Raw genomic sequence first — 5,677 nt, forward strand, 5'->3', positions numbered from 1 at the left:
ATGTTTGTGGATTGGGAATAAAAGAGACTGTGTATGTGCCAGTACAGGCAGTTCCTGCTTAACCCTCAAAGTGAAGTGTTGTCTCATTCTTTGGGGGAATTTGATTGTATGCCGATTGCCAGGAGTGTAAGCTGTTCATAGGGCTTTTCCTGTTCGGCTGCTTCCAGTGTTCGTGTGTCTCTTGTTTGGGAGTTGGTGAATCCGTGTGTTTGCAGTTCGGGAGATTGGCGATTGCAGTAGCTGCATGTGCATCTGGAAAGGGGATTATCACCTAAACGGTTTTTATCCTCTGGTGAGCGAAATGGTCCGTTACAAGCATATTTTCATAACTTGTTACTTTGTATCTTTGTGAGTTGATTTTCATGTATTTTGCTACTTACATACATTTGTGAATGTCCTAAGACATTTATACCAATTGTGATAGGCATACATATATTTTTCTGATATTCTAGCTTAATAAAATGTATATTTCTAGTTATTTTGGTGTGCAGATATTTATTTTATTAACTAATCAAATGTTGATCATAAACTGCAGTATGCTTTCAATCCAGCAGATGGCAATACAGCTCCAAAACACATGTACTTTAAAAAAAATATGTTTATATTACCAGCTTTACTTTGTCAATAAAATATGTCGCTAGTCGATAAGTAATAACTATTACTGTGTAAAAAAATGGAGAAAATACTACTGGCACCCAATAATTAAATAACATAAATATTGCATACACGATGCTGGGTGATTAACAATTATCTCATACGCCTGATAATTGGCGATTTGATATGTGAATAAGAAAATGTAAATAAAAGTTGATGTATTAAAAATATGAACAATTTTATCTTATGGTTACAGTTGGATTGATATATTTGATGATCTTTATATTTACCAAACATATGGTGTATTTAAAAAAAAAAAAAAAAATATTCAGACGCAGGCATCATGTAATTAAATCGTTCTTCCATCTGTCGTAGAAAATTCAGCTAAATGTCATACTATAGTATGACATTCAGCTATACAAATTATCGGTGCTTGGAGTGCTGAATAGCATGTGCGAGGCATTAGTAATACAGCGTCTTTGTTTGGACGTGGCTTCATTATGCCCATTATGAACGTAGGACTTTTTAACTGGTTATACTGATACAATCAATATATTTGAAAGAGCATCACTGCATGTTTTCGCCATGGACCATTCCAGTGAGAAAGACCCAACTGTAAGTAGAATGGCTTATGTGATGATGGGTGATTAATATGTAAATTGCAGGGAGAGCTTTTTTTCATTTTTGAAAATAGTTAAAGAGATTTGAATCTCAAAGGCAGCTATTCATAATTTTGATATTTAGACTTTACTTTTTCCATTGTGATTTCAGGTTTGCTACAATTCAGAGTTAAGAAAATAAAATGTGCTTGTCTGTTCAGCACATAAAAATACCTATTTCAGCAAACAAATGTAGGGATTCAGTTCCACCATATGGCCACAGCACTCTAATTTAAAACTTTAGTTTTATGTGCACTGTTCCTTAATCTGTAAACGGTATACGTTCTAAGGCAGCACCATTGCTAATAAAATGTATCTTCAGAACATAACCATAAAGACTTTCAAAAGCATTTGGCAAGAGTCAGTCCAGGTATAGGTTCACATGTAGTAAAGACGAACAAGGGTCAGGAAACAACTTTTAGAAACATTTCAGTTATTGTAGCAAATAAATTCAATATGTTGCAATACTGTCGGAGCAACAGTGCAATTGGGGTTGTAAATAAGGATCACAAGGGATACACCCTGTATATATAACATTTGCATTCCCAGGGTAAGAAGTGAGCCTTTCCTGCCTCATCCATCTCATCTTGCTCTCAATCTTGCACTTTCAGTAATGTAGCATTATCTAGAGATGCCGATGGTGTTGGGAAGATGTCACAGATACCACATAGCACAATATTTTGTCATGAGGTACATGATATGTGCTAAATGGTACAAATAAACAAGCTCACAATTATACAAATTATATATTATATATGTATAACTAAATTAGAACTTCTAAGAATTTTGATCTGTTCAAGACCATTGTTTTTTGTTTATTTTTAAAAAAATATTTTGTTTCTTCTATTGTTAATGATTACCATAAAAAGGGCAATCAAGTTAATAAATAATATTGCCACATTTTTATGGATCCAATTTTGCTTTTTCTCTAGTAATCTGGTTTTTAGTTTGTCTAGATAGTAAACTTGGAGATTCGGTTTTGGGCAGATCAGTGATTTGCCTTAATTTGGGCCGATCGGCAATTCGACTGAAAAACTTAAATCCAAGATGCCACATACCATAGTCCCAAAGTCAGTGGCTGTTTGCTGTAAACATGCACTAGCAATTAATTAGCTGTTGCTGCCCAGACATTAGTAACATTGAAGAAGGATCTCTTATAGGTCATCCATGTGAATCCATCTGTTGGCATCAGGTGGGGGGTTTTAATTTGAAAAACCAGGAGGCTTCAATAATAAGAACAATAATTAGAAGATAGTTGCCCACCCTTTATATCCCCACAGTGGGACTATAAATAAAAAAAATACAAAAAATAGGGGGACATTATGTCTTCCTGTGCCCCCACCCATGGCCATTGGATGGGACTAGCATATTAATATGAATGGGGGACTTAGTGTCCCCTGAGTATCCTGCAAATGAGGGATGTAATTGTAATAATGGTGGGACCTAGTATCCCTGCTTTCCCCATGGGTGGGGGCTCTAATTAGTACACTGGAGGGATCTAATGCCCCCTCCCCCCCCCCCCCCCCCCCCCCAGCCTAACTCATGGTCAGAGGAGGGGGCTATATAATAATAATAGGGCAATGGGTGGGAGTTTGAATATTAATAACAGAGGGAAACTAGTGTATCACCAGCCCCCACCCATGAGCTGCAAGTGGAGGCCAACAATATATAAATATAAGTAGTGAGCATTCACACTATGCAATATCAGTCAGAGTGTGCTGATTTGTAAGCTTTTCAAGCCAACCAATCAGAGCTCACTGACTGAACTTGCAAAACATGAAAAAGCCCTTATAAGGTGTTCCCCTACTTTGCAAGCTCATTTTGTGTGGAGACTTTGATGAGTCATTCTGATAGGATTGCCCTTGGTTGGATCTATTTTAAAACATTTACACAGAATTTCTTTTTCATTTCTTCTTTTACTTTTTTTTTTTTTAATTTGACAATTTTTATTATTTTGTCTGTATAGAAGCGTAAATAACATGGGGATACAGAAGAAAAATGGGAAGTGGGAACGTTCTAGGACAAATTTGTTTAACAGTATACGCATATCACCAGGTCTATTCAAATAGGCATACATTACATTCCTTACATTGGTTACATTTCATTTTGTGACATGTTATGATATTATGCACTATATGTATCTCTAGGTAACCGATGCCATTGCTTGTGGACAGCCGTTTTCCATACTTAGTATAAGACAATTACTTTGAAGTTTTGTGTTTAGAGTTTCAGGTATTGTGGTTTATGCATTTAGTGGTGGTATATGCGACACGTTTTAACACTTATGTCTCATCCTAGCCTAAGGAGGGGATTAAACTGGTGGTAGAGAGGGGTGGGGAGAGGGGGGTAAGTTTCAGTCTTATTCATTAGGGAGGTGTTTTAACCCAATGGCATGTTCATATCACGATAGATAGGAGTTTGTTTTTGCCTATGTTGCGTTCAACTTGTGAGGTCTTAGGAGTACATCTGTTTCGTAGAGACTTACCTGTCAGTCTCTTCATTTATCTGTCAGAGCACTCTGATTGGATGGCTTAAACCCACCAATCAGAGTGCTCTGAGCCTAATTGCAGGGCGGGGCAAGGTTTATAAGCCTTCCCCTGCCTTGCAGAGCTCAGTCTGCGCGGAGCCCTCCATGGGTGAAGAGGGATTATTTTTTTTTTGCGCTCGTTTTTTTTTGTTTTGTTTTTAAGTGCATCGGTTATTATGGCTTTTTATTTGGCCTTTTTGGGGGCTGAAAAAATAAGATTTTAGAAGAAAGAAAACATCAAATAGTAAGTTTATATTTTTTTCAGGTAATTAGTTAAATGGTCTCCCCTCATTATTTTTAGGGTGAGGGGGGTAGGTAGAGGTTAATTTTTGGGGGGAGGGGGGTGACTAGGGGTTTGGGGACCCCTAGTCACCCAGGGGGAGGGGGGGTTATTTTTTTGCTTAGGGCCCCCACCCACCGCTCAGGGGTGAGGGCCAGGGGGAGGACATTAGGTCCCCCCCTAATTAGTATATTAGGGCCCCCACCCACCGCTCAGGGGTGGGGGTCAGGGGGGAGGACATTAGGTCCCCCCCAATTAGTATTTAGGGCCCCCACCCACCTCAGGGGTGGGGGCCAGAGGGGAGGACATTAGGTCCCCCCATTACTTTACTTTAGGGCCCCCACCCACCGTTCAGGGGTGGAGGCATGGGGGGCAATAGGTCCCCCCTTCAGGTTAGGAGGGGGAGGGGACGTTTTTGTTTTGTTTTTTTTGGTGTGTTTTTTACAGTGAGCAGCCACAGGCTGCTCACTGTTTATTAGACATGCCCCTACTCGCGGTATAGCTAGTAGGGGCATCATTTACTAATACTAAGTAATCTTTACTTGGTATTAGTAAATATGGCTGAAAGACCAATTCAGGTCTTTCAGCCTTTAAGTAGATAGCTCCCTAATACCGTGGGAATTAGGGAGTTATCTACTTATTCATTCCTGTCATTACATTGACTGGCTAAGTAACTTACATTTTATATGAATGTATGCTACTTGATTGTTGTAAGTGTTGCAAATGCTTACAGCTGAATCCTGGCTATGTTTGTATACTTTTTATTTAAAATTGTATACAGTGTAACATTCTTCTTCTTCCACTGGGTAAGTATATTAGTACTTGGGCAATACTGTGCTTCGGAACTTCGGCAATTCGGCACTTCAGAACTTTGGCAACTTCGGAACTTCGGCACTTCGACACTTCAGAAATTCGGTAATTTCGGAACTTCGGGACCTCGGTAATTCGGCACTTAGGCTATTCAGACATTCGGAAGTACCTGAATGTCCAAATTGCCCGAAATTCGTCTGAATTCATATTGGGCCCGAAACGAATTGCACATGTCTACCAAATATGTTCAGCTACATCTTTTGAGTACAACAGATCTCCCAGTGCATGCCTTTGTATGGAGCTGCAGTGCCATATGAGAGACCTGACTATTTTAGATTTTAAAGTGGGAATTTTGATAAATGAATTAATGGGCCTTTTTCTCATTTTGGAGCATTGTAGCAATTTACCTAACTAAGGCTTACAGTTTGAGAAATTAGAACATTAGAAAAGTAGAAACTCTAAGGTATCTCATATTGTGTACGTTGTGCCTTATTTTGTCACCATCTTATGTTAAAGTTTGTGTTAAATTTATTTTTTTTGCATTTTTTACATAAACATTGCATGTTTACTTGGTATTTTAAAAATCTCATTAGTGTCAATATAATCAAACGCTCCAAATTATGCTCAGCTTGCTTTTCAAAATAAAACAATACACCCAATTTATTCCTTTGCCACTATATTTAAAAATTACAGTGTCATATAAGAGGCCTGACAATTTCATTTTTCAAGTTAGAATTTTGATAGTTGGATTTGATGAGCCTAATTTACATTTTGGAGCATTTTAGCAGTTGTGATTATACCATAACA

Source organism: Pelobates fuscus, chromosome 6, assembly GCF_036172605.1.
Source record: "Pelobates fuscus isolate aPelFus1 chromosome 6, aPelFus1.pri, whole genome shotgun sequence".
Classification (NCBI taxonomy): Eukaryota; Metazoa; Chordata; class Amphibia; order Anura; family Pelobatidae; genus Pelobates; species Pelobates fuscus.